Below are 12,320 nucleotides of genomic sequence, written 5' to 3' on the forward strand. Positions count from 1 at the left end.
TTATCAGCTCCGGACCTGTCGTTTTGGTCAAAAAATGAAAATTCTAAAAGTTCCTGTTTTTCTGCTTTAAACTCTTGGTACACATCCAAAATGCATTACTGAGTTGAAAGAAGTTGATTCTGGTGCATGGTTTTGAAATCGCAGTCAGAAAAAAAATAACATCCATATCAACATTTTTATCAGCTCCGGTCCTGTCGTTTTGGTCAAAAAATGAAAATTCTAAAAGTTTCTGTTTTTCTGCTTTAAACTCTAGGTACACATCCAAAATGAATTACTGAGTTAAAAGAAGTTGATTCTGGTGCATGGTTTTGAAACCGCAGTCAGAAAAAAAATTACATCCATATCAACATTTTTATCAGCTCCGGACCTGTCGTTTTGGTCAAAAAATGAAAATTCTAAAAGTTCCTTTTTTTCTGCTTTAAACTCTAGGTACACATCAAAAATGTATTACTGAGTTGAAAGAAGTTGATTCTGGTGCATGGTTTTGAAACCGCAGTCAGAAAAAAAATTACATCCATATCAACATTTTTATCAGCTCCGGACCTGTCGTTTTGGTCAAAAAATGAAAATTCTAAAAGTTCCTTTTTTTCTGCTTTAAACTCTAGGTACACATCCAAAATGTATTACTGAGTTGAAAGAAGTTGATTCTGGTGCATGGTTTTGAAACCGCAGTCAGAAAAAAAATTACATCCATATCAACATTTTTATCAGCTCCGGTCCTGTTGTTTTGGTCAAAAAATGAAAATTCTAAAACTTCCTGTTTTTATGCTTTAAACTCTAGGTACACATCCAAAATGTATTACTGAGTTGAAAGAAGTTGATTCTGGTGCATGGTTTTGAAACCGCAGTCAGAAAAAAAAATACATCCATATCAACATTTTTATCAGCTCTGGACCTGTCGTTTTGGTCAAAAAATGAAAATTCTAAAAGTTCCTGTTTTTCTGCTTTAAACTCTAGGTACACATCAAAATGCATTACTGAGTTGAAAGAAGTGAATTCTGGTGCATGGTTTTATAATCGCAGTCAGAAAAAAAATTACATCCATATCAACATTTTTATCAGCTCCGGACCTGTCGTTTTGGTCAAAAAATGAAAATTCTAAAACTTCCTGTTTTTATGCTTTAAACTCTAGGTACACATCCAAAATGTATTACTGAGTTGAAAGAAGTTGATTCTGGTGCATGGTTTTGAAACCGCAGTCAGAAAAAAAAATACATCCATATCAACATTTTTATCAGCTCTGGACCTGTCGTTTTGGTCAAAAAATGAAAATTCTAAAAGTTCCTGTTTTTCTGCTTTAAACTCTTGGTACACATCCAAAATGCATTACTGAGTTGAAAGAAGTTGATTCTGGTGCATGGTTTTGAAATCGCAGTCAGAAAAAAAATAACATCCATATCAACATTTTTATCAGCTCCGGTCCTGTCGTTTTGGTCAAAAAATGAAAATTCTAAAAGTTTCTGTTTTTCTGCTTTAAACTCTAGGTACACATCCAAAATGAATTACTGAGTTAAAAGAAGTTGATTCTGGTGCATGGTTTTGAAACCGCAGTCAGAAAAAAAATTACATCCATATCAACATTTTTATCAGCTCCGGACCTGTCGTTTTGGTCAAAAAATGAAAATTCTAAAAGTTCCTTTTTTTCTGCTTTAAACTCTAGGTACACATCCAAAATGTATTACTGAGTTGAAAGAAGTTGATTCTGGTGCATGGTTTTGAAACCGCAGTCAGAAAAAAAATTACATCCATATCAACATTTTTATCAGCTCCGGACCTGTCGTTTTGGTCAAAAATTGAAAATTCTAAAAGTTCCTGTTTTTCTGCTTTAAACTCTAGGTACACATCCAAAATGCATTACTGAGTTGAAAGAAGTGAATTCTGGTGCATGGTTTTATAATCGCAGTCAGAAAAAAAATTACATCCATATCAACATTTGTATCAGCTCCGGACCTGTCGTTTTGGTCAAAAAATTTAAATTCTAAAAGTTCCTATTTTTCTGCTTTAAACTCTAGGTACACATCAAAATGCATTACTGAGTTGAAAGAAGTGAATTCTGGTGCATGGTTTTATAATCGCAGTCAGAAAAAAAATTACATCCATATCAACATTTTTATCAGCTCCGGACCTGTCGTTTTGGTCAAAAAATGAAAATTCTAAAAGTTCCTGTTTTTCTGCTTTAAACTCTTGGTACACATCCAAAATGCATTACTGAGTTGAAAGAAGTTGATTCTGGTGCATGGTTTTGAAATCGCAGTCAGAAAAAAAATAACATCCATATCAACATTTTTATCAGCTCCGGTCCTGTCGTTTTGGTCAAAAAATGAAAATTCTAAAAGTTTCTGTTTTTCTGCTTTAAACTCTAGGTACACATCCAAAATGAATTACTGAGTTAAAAGAAGTTGATTCTGGTGCATGGTTTTGAAACCGCAGTCAGAAAAAAAATTACATCCATATCAACATTTTTATCAGCTCCGGACCTGTCGTTTTGGTCAAAAAATGAAAATTCTAAAAGTTCCTTTTTTTCTGCTTTAATCTCTAGGTACACATCAAAAATGTATTACTGAGTTGAAAGAAGTTGATTCTGGTGCATGGTTTTGAAACCGCAGTCAGAAAAAAAATTACATCCATATCAACATTTTTATCAGCTCCGGACCTGTCGTTTTGGTCAAAAAATGAAAATTCTAAAAGTTCCTTTTTTTCTGCTTTAAACTCTAGGTACACATCCAAAATGTATTACTGAGTTGAAAGAAGTTGATTCTGGTGCATGGTTTTGAAACCGCAGTCAGAAAAAAAATTACATCCATATCAACATTTTTATCAGCTCCGGTCCTGTTGTTTTGGTCAAAAAATGAAAATTCTAAAAGTTCCTGTTTTTCTGCTTTAAACTCTAGGTACACATCAAAATGCATTACTGAGTTGAAAGAAGTGAATTCTGGTGCATGGTTTTATAATCGCAGTCAGAAAAAAAATTACATCCATATCAACATTTTTATCAGCTCCGGACCTGTCGTTTTGGTCAAAAAATGAAAATTCTAAAACTTCCTGTTTTTATGCTTTAAACTCTAGGTACACATCCAAAATGTATTACTGAGTTGAAAGAAGTTGATTCTGGTGCATGGTTTTGAAACCGCAGTCAGAAAAAAAAATACATCCATATCAACATTTTTATCAGCTCTGGACCTGTCGTTTTGGTCAAAAAATGAAAATTCTAAAAGTTCCTGTTTTTCTGCTTTAAACTCTAGGTACACATCCAAAATGTATTACTGAGTTGAAAGAAGTTGATTCTGGTGCATGGTTTTGAAACCGCAGTCAGAAAAAAAATTACATCCATATCAACATTTTTATCAGCTCCGGACCTGTCGTTTTGGTCAAAAAATGAAAATCTAAAAGTTCCTGTTTTTCTGCTTTAAACTCCAGGTACACATCCAAAATGTATTACTGAGTTGAAAGAAGTTGATTCTGGTGCATGGTTTTGAAATCGCAGTCAGAATAAAAATTACATCCATATCAACATTTTTATCAGCTCCGGTTCTGTTGTTTTGGTCAAAAAATTAAAATTCTAAAAGTTCCTGTTTTTCTGCTTTAAACTCTAGGTACACATCCAAAATGCATTACTGAGATGAAAGAAGTTGATTCTGGTGCATGGTTTTATAATCGCAGTCAGAAAAAAAATTACATCCATATCAACATTTTTATCAGCTCCGGACCTGTCGTTTTGGTCAAAAAATGAAAATTCTAAAAGTTCCTGTTTTTCTGCTTTAAACTCTAGGTACACATCCAAAATGTATTACTGAGTTGAAAGAAGTTGATTCTGGTGCATGGTTTTGAAACCGCAGTCAGAAAAAAAATTACATCCATATCAACATTTTTATCAGCTCCGGACCTGTCGTTTTGGTCAAAAATTGAAAATTCTAAAAGTTCCTGTTTTTCTGCTTTAAACTCTAGGTACACATCCAAAATGCATTACTGAGATGAAAGAAGTTGATTCTGGTGCATGGTTTTATAATCGCAGTCAGAAAAAAAATTACATCCATATCAACATTTTTATCAGCTCCGGACCTGTCGTTTTGGTCAAAAAATGAAAGATCGAAAAGTTCCTGTTTTTCTGCTTTAAACTCTAGGTACACATCCAAAATGCATTACTGAGATGAAAGAAGTTGATTCTGGTGCATGGTTTTGAAACTGCAGTCAGAAAAAAAATTACATCCATATCAACATTTTTATCAGCTCCGGACCTGTCGTTTTGGTCAAAAAATGAAAATTCTAAAAGTTCCTGTTTTTCTGCTTTAAACTCCAGGTACACATCCAAAAAGCATTACTGAGTTGAAAGAAGTTGATTCTGGTGCATGTATTTGAAACTGCAGTCAGAAAAAAAATTACATCCATATCAACATTTGTATCAGCTCTGGACCTGTCGTTTTGGTCAAAAAATTTAAATTCTAAAAGTTCCTATTTTTCTGCTTTAAACTCTAGGTACACATCAAAATGCATTACTGAGTTGAAAGAAGTGAATTCTGGTGCATGGTTTTATAATCGCAGTCAGAAAAAAAATTACATCCATATCAACATTTTTATCAGCTCCGGTCCTGTTGTTTTGGTCAAAAAATGAAAATTCTAAAAGTTCCTGTTTTTCTGCTTTAAACTCTAGGTACACATCCAAAATGTATTACTGAGTTGAAAGAAGTTGATTCTGGTGCATGGTTTTGAAACCGTAGTCAGAAAAAAAATACATCCATATCAACATTTTTATCAGCTCTGGACCTGTCGTTTTGGTCAAAAAATGAAAATTCTAAAAGTTCCTGTTTTTCTGCTTTAAACTCTAGGTACACATCCAAAATGTATTACTGAGTTGAAAGAAGTTGATTCTGGTGCATGGTTTTGAAACCGCAGTCAGAAAAAAAATTACATCCATATCAACATTTTTATCAGCTCCAGTCCTGTCGTTTTGGTCAAAAAATGAAAATTCTAAAAGTTTCTGTTTTTCTGCTTTAAACTCTAGGTACACATCCAAAATGAATTACTGAGTTAAAAGAAGTTGATTCTGGTGCATGGTTTTGAAACCGCAGTCAGAAAAAAAATTACATCCATATCAACATTTTTATCAGCTCCGGACCTGTCGTTTTGGTCAAAAAATGAAAATTCTAAAAGTTCCTTTTTTTCTGCTTTAAACTCTAGGTACACATCCAAAATGTATTACTGAGTTGAAAGAAGTTGATTCTGGTGCATGGTTTTGAAACCGCAGTCAGAAAAAAAATTACATCCATATCAACATTTTTATCAGCTCCGGACCTGTCGTTTTGGTCAAAAAATGAAAATTCTAAAAGTTCCTTTTTTTCTGCTTTAAACTCTAGGTACACATCCAAAATGTATTACTGAGTTGAAAGAAGTTGATTCTGGTGCATGGTTTTGAAACCGCAGTCAGAAAAAAAATTACATCCATATCAACATTTTTATCAGCTCCGGTCCTGTTGTTTTGGTCAAAAAATGAAAATTCTAAAAGTTCCTGTTTTTCTGCTTTAAACTCTAGGTACACATCAAAATGCATTACTGAGTTGAAAGAAGTGAATTCTGGTGCATGGTTTTATAATCGCAGTCAGAAAAAAAATTACATCCATATCAACATTTTTATCAGCTCCGGACCTGTCGTTTTGGTCAAAAAATGAAAATTCTAAAACTTCCTGTTTTTATGCTTTAAACTCTAGGTACACATCCAAAATGTATTACTGAGTTGAAAGAAGTTGATTCTGGTGCATGGTTTTGAAACCGCAGTCAGAAAAAAAAATACATCCATATCAACATTTTTATCAGCTCTGGACCTGTCGTTTTGGTCAAAAAATGAAAATTCTAAAAGTTCCTGTTTTTCTGCTTTAAACTCTAGGTACACATCCAAAATGTATTACTGAGTTGAAAGAAGTTGATTCTGGTGCATGGTTTTGAAACCGCAGTCAGAAAAAAAATTACATCCATATCAACATTTTTATCAGCTCCGGACCTGTCGTTTTGGTCAAAAATTGAAAATTCTAAGTTCCTGTTTTTCTGCTTTAAACTCTAGGTACACATCCAAAATGCATTACTGAGTTGAAAGAAGTGAATTCTGGTGCATGGTTTTATAATCGCAGTCAGAAAAAAAATTACATTAATATATCAACATTTTTATCAGCTCCGGACCTGTCGTTTTGGTCAAAAAATGAAAGATCGAAAAGTTCCTGTTTTTCTGCTTTAAACTCTAGGTACACATCCAAAATGCATTACTGAGATGAAAGAAGTTGATTCTGGTGCATGGTTTTGAAACTGCAGTCAGAAAAAAAATTACATCCATATCAACATTTTTATCAGCTCCGGACCTGTCGTTTTGGTCAAAAAATGAAAATTCTAAAAGTTCCTGTTTTTCTGCTTTAAACTCCAGGTACACATCCAAAAAGCATTACTGAGTTGAAAGAAGTTGATTCTGGTGCATGTATTTGAAACTGCAGTCAGAAAAAAAATTACATCCATATCAACATTTGTATCAGCTCCGGACCTGTCGTTTTGGTCAAAAAATTTAAATTCTAAAAGTTCCTATTTTTCTGCTTTAAACTCTAGGTACACATCAAAATGCATTACTGAGTTGAAAGAAGTGAATTCTGGTGCATGGTTTTATAATCGCAGTCAGAAAAAAAATTACATCCATATCAACATTTTTATCAGCTCCGGACCTGTCGTTTTGGTCAAAAAATGAAAATTCTAAAAGTTCCTGTTTTTCTGCTTTAAACTCTAGGTACACATCCAAAATGCATTACTGAGTTGAAAGAAGTTGATTCTGGTGCATGGTTTTGAAATCGCAGTCAGAAAAAAAATAACATCCATATCAACATTTTTATCAGCTCCGGTCCTGTCGTTTTGGTCAAAAAATGAAAATTCTAAAAGTTTCTGTTTTTCTGCTTTAAACTCTAGGTACACATCCAAAATGAATTACTGAGTTAAAAGAAGTTGATTCTGGTGCATGGTTTTGAAACCGCAGTCAGAAAAAAAATTACATCCATATCAACATTTTTATCAGCTCCGGACCTGTCGTTTTGGTCAAAAAATGAAAATTCTAAAAGTTCCTTTTTTTCTGCTTTAAACTCTAGGTACACATCAAAAATGTATTACTGAGTTGAAAGAAGTTGATTCTGGTGCATGGTTTTGAAACCGCAGTCAGAAAAAAAATTACATCCATATCAACATTTTTATCAGCTCCGGACCTGTCGTTTTGGTCAAAAAATGAAAATTCTAAAAGTTCCTTTTTTTCTGCTTTAAACTCTAGGTACACATCCAAAATGTATTACTGAGTTGAAAGAAGTTGATTCTGGTGCATGGTTTTGAAACCGCAGTCAGAAAAAAAATTACATCCATATCAACATTTTTATCAGCTCCGGTCCTGTTGTTTTGGTCAAAAAATGAAAATTCTAAAAGTTCCTGTTTTTCTGCTTTAAACTCTAGGTACACATCCAAAATGTATTACTGAGTTGAAAGAAGTTGATTCTGGTGCATGGTTTTGAAACCGCAGTCAGAAAAAAAAATACATCCATATCAACATTTTTATCAGCTCTGGACCTGTCGTTTTGGTCAAAAAATGAAAATTCTAAAAGTTCCTGTTTTTCTGCTTTAAACTCTAGGTACACATCCAAAATGTATTACTGAGTTGAAAGAAGTTGATTCTGGTGCATGGTTTTGAAACCGCAGTCAGAAAAAAAATTACATCCATATCAACATTTTTATCAGCTCCAGTCCTGTCGTTTTGGTCAAAAAATGAAAATTCTAAAAGTTTCTGTTTTTCTGCTTTAAACTCTAGGTACACATCCAAAATGAATTACTGAGTTAAAAGAAGTTGATTCTGGTGCATGGTTTTGAAACCGCAGTCAGAAAAAAAATTACATCCATATCAACATTTTTATCAGCTCCGGACCTGTCGTTTTGGTCAAAAAATGAAAATTCTAAAAGTTCCTTTTTTTCTGCTTTAAACTCTAGGTACACATCCAAAATGTATTACTGAGTTGAAAGAAGTTGATTCTGGTGCATGGTTTTGAAACCGCAGTCAGAAAAAAAATTACATCCATATCAACATTTTTATCAGCTCCGGACCTGTCGTTTTGGTCAAAAAATGAAAATTCTAAAAGTTCCTTTTTTTCTGCTTTAAACTCTAGGTACACATCCAAAATGTATTACTGAGTTGAAAGAAGTTGATTCTGGTGCATGGTTTTGAAACCGCAGTCAGAAAAAAAATTACATCCATATCAACATTTTTATCAGCTCCGGTCCTGTTGTTTTGGTCAAAAAATGAAAATTCTAAAAGTTCCTGTTTTTCTGCTTTAAACTCTAGGTACACATCAAAATGCATTACTGAGTTGAAAGAAGTGAATTCTGGTGCATGGTTTTATAATCGCAGTCAGAAAAAAAATTACATCCATATCAACATTTTTATCAGCTCCGGACCTGTCGTTTTGGTCAAAAAATGAAAATTCTAAAACTTCCTGTTTTTATGCTTTAAACTCTAGGTACACATCCAAAATGAATTACTGAGTTGAAAGAAGTTGATTCTGGTGCATGGTTTTGAAACCGCAGTCAGAAAAAAAAATACATCCATATCAACATTTTTATCAGCTCTGGACCTGTCGTTTTGGTCAAAAAATGAAAATTCTAAAAGTTCCTGTTTTTCTGCTTTAAACTCTAGGTACACATCCAAAATGTATTACTGAGTTGAAAGAAGTTGATTCTGGTGCATGGTTTTGAAACCGCAGTCAGAAAAAAAATTACATCCATATCAACATTTTTATCAGTTCCGGACCTGTCGTTTTGGTCAAAAAATGAAAATTCTAAAAGTTCCTGTTTTTCTGCTTTAAACTCCAGGTACACATCCAAAATGTATTACTGAGTTGAAAGAAGTTGATTCTGGTGCATGGTTTTGAAATCGCAGTCAGAATAAAAATTACATCCATATCAACATTTTTATCAGCTCCGGTTCTGTTGTTTTGGTCAAAAAATGAAAATTCTAAAAGTTCCTGTTTTTCTGCTTTAAACTCTAGGTACACATCCAAAATGCATTACTGAGATGAAAGAAGTTGATTCTGGTGCATGGTTTTATAATCGCAGTCAGAAAAAAAATTACATCCATATCAACATTTTTATCAGCTCCGGACCTGTCGTTTTGGTCAAAAAATGAAAATTCTAAAACTTCCTGTTTTTCTGCTTTAAACTCTAGGTACACATCCAAAATGTATTACTGAGTTGAAAGAAGTTGATTCTGGTGCATGGTTTTGAAACCGCAGTCAGAAAAAAAATTACATCCATATCAACATTTTTATCAGCTCCGGACCTGTCGTTTTGGTCAAAAATTGAAAATTCTAAAAGTTCCTGTTTTTCTGCTTTAAACTCTAGGTACACATCCAAAATGCATTACTGAGTTGAAAGAAGTGAATTCTGGTTCATGGTTTTATAATCGCAGTCAGAAAAAAAATTACATCCATATCAACATTTTTATCAGCTCCGGACCTGTCGTTTTGGTCAAAAAATGAAAGATCGAAAAGTTCCTGTTTTTCTGCTTTAAACTCTAGGTACACATCCAAAATGCATTACTGAGATGAAAGAAGTTGATTCTGGTGCATGGTTTTGAAACTGCAGTCAGAAAAAAAATTACATCCATATCAACATTTTTATCAGCTCCGGACCTGTCGTTTTGGTCAAAAAATGAAAATTCTAAAAGTTCCTGTTTTTCTGCTTTAAACTCTAGGTACACATCCAAAATGCATTACTGAGTTGAAAGAAGTTGATTCTGGTGCATGGTTTTGAAATCGCAGTCAGAAAAAAAAATAACATCCATATCAACATTTTTATCAGCTCCGGTCCTGTCGTTTTGGTCAAAAAATGAAAATTCTAAAAGTTCCTGTTTTTCTGCTTTAAACTCTAGGTACACATCCAAAATGCATTACTGAGTTGAAAGAAGTTGATTCTGGTGCATGGTTTTGAAACCGCAGTCAGAAAAAAAATTACATCCATATCAACATTTTTATCAGCTCCATTCCTGTCGTTTTGGTCAAAAAATGAAAATTCTAAAAGTTTCTGTTTTTCTGCTTTAAACTCTAGGTACACATCCAAAATGAATTACTGAGTTAAAAGAAGTTGATTCTGGTGCATGGTTTTGAAACCGCAGTCAGAAAAAAAATTACATCCATATCAACATTTTTATCAGCTCCGGACCTGTCGTTTTGGTCAAAAAATGAAAATTCTAAAAGTTCCTGTTTTTCTGCTTTAAACTCCAGGTACACATCCAAAAAGCATTACTGAGTTGAAAGAAGTTGATTCTGGTGCATGTATTTGAAACTGCAGTCAGAAAAAAAATTACATCCATATCAACATTTGTATCAGCTCTGGACCTGTCGTTTTGGTCAAAAAATTTAAATTCTAAAAGTTCCTATTTTTCTGCTTTAAACTCTAGGTACACATCAAAATGCATTACTGAGTTGAAAGAAGTGAATTCTGGTGCATGGTTTTATAATCGCAGTCAGAAAAAAAATTACATCCATATCAACATTTTTATCAGCTCCGGTCCTGTTGTTTTGGTCAAAAAATGAAAATTCTAAAAGTTCCTGTTTTTCTGCTTTAAACTCTAGGTACACATCCAAAATGTATTACTGAGTTGAAAGAAGTTGATTCTGGTGCATGGTTTTGAAACCGTAGTCAGAAAAAAAATACATCCATATCAACATTTTTATCAGCTCTGGACCTGTCGTTTTGGTCAAAAAATGAAAATTCTAAAAGTTCCTGTTTTTCTGCTTTAAACTCTAGGTACACATCCAAAATGTATTACTGAGTTGAAAGAAGTTGATTCTGGTGCATGGTTTTGAAACCGCAGTCAGAAAAAAAATTACATCCATATCAACATTTTTATCAGCTCCAGTCCTGTCGTTTTGGTCAAAAAATGAAAATTCTAAAAGTTTCTGTTTTTCTGCTTTAAACTCTAGGTACACATCCAAAATGAATTACTGAGTTAAAAGAAGTTGATTCTGGTGCATGGTTTTGAAACCGCAGTCAGAAAAAAAATTACATCCATATCAACATTTTTATCAGCTCCGGACCTGTCGTTTTGGTCAAAAAATGAAAATTCTAAAAGTTCCTTTTTTTCTGCTTTAAACTCTAGGTACACATCCAAAATGTATTACTGAGTTGAAAGAAGTTGATTCTGGTGCATGGTTTTGAAACCGCAGTCAGAAAAAAAATTACATCCATATCAACATTTTTATCAGCTCCGGACCTGTCGTTTTGGTCAAAAAATGAAAATTCTAAAAGTTCCTTTTTTTCTGCTTTAAACTCTAGGTACACATCCAAAATGTATTACTGAGTTGAAAGAAGTTGATTCTGGTGCATGGTTTTGAAACCGCAGTCAGAAAAAAAATTACATCCATATCAACATTTTTATCAGCTCCGGTCCTGTTGTTTTGGTCAAAAAATGAAAATTCTAAAAGTTCCTGTTTTTCTGCTTTAAACTCTAGGTACACATCAAAATGCATTACTGAGTTGAAAGAAGTGAATTCTGGTGCATGGTTTTATAATCGCAGTCAGAAAAAAAATTACATCCATATCAACATTTTTATCAGCTCCGGACCTGTCGTTTTGGTCAAAAAATGAAAATTCTAAAACTTCCTGTTTTTATGCTTTAAACTCTAGGTACACATCCAAAATGTATTACTGAGTTGAAAGAAGTTGATTCTGGTGCATGGTTTTGAAACCGCAGTCAGAAAAAAAAATACATCCATATCAACATTTTTATCAGCTCTGGACCTGTCGTTTTGGTCAAAAAATGAAAATTCTAAAAGTTCCTGTTTTTCTGCTTTAAACTCTAGGTACACATCCAAAATGTATTACTGAGTTGAAAGAAGTTGATTCTGGTGCATGGTTTTGAAACCGCAGTCAGAAAAAAAATTACATCCATATCAACATTTTTATCAGCTCCGGACCTGTCGTTTTGGTCAAAAATTGAAAATTCTAAAAGTTCCTGTTTTTCTGCTTTAAACTCTAGGTACACATCCAAAATGCATTACTGAGTTGAAAGAAGTGAATTCTGGTGCATGGTTTTATAATCGCAGTCAGAAAAAAAATTACATTAATATATCAACATTTTTATCAGCTCCGGACCTGTCGTTTTGGTCAAAAAATGAAAGATCGAAAAGTTCCTGTTTTTCTGCTTTAAACTCTAGGTACACATCCAAAATGCATTACTGAGATGAAAGAAGTTGATTCTGGTGCATGGTTTTGAAACTGCAGTCAGAAAAAAAATTACATCCATATCAACATTTTTATCAGCT

The sequence above is a fragment of the Crinia signifera genome, unplaced genomic scaffold, assembly GCF_055691185.1.
Source record: "Crinia signifera unplaced genomic scaffold, ASM5569118v1 HAP2_SCAFFOLD_70, whole genome shotgun sequence".
NCBI classification, from domain to species: Eukaryota; Metazoa; Chordata; class Amphibia; order Anura; family Myobatrachidae; genus Crinia; species Crinia signifera.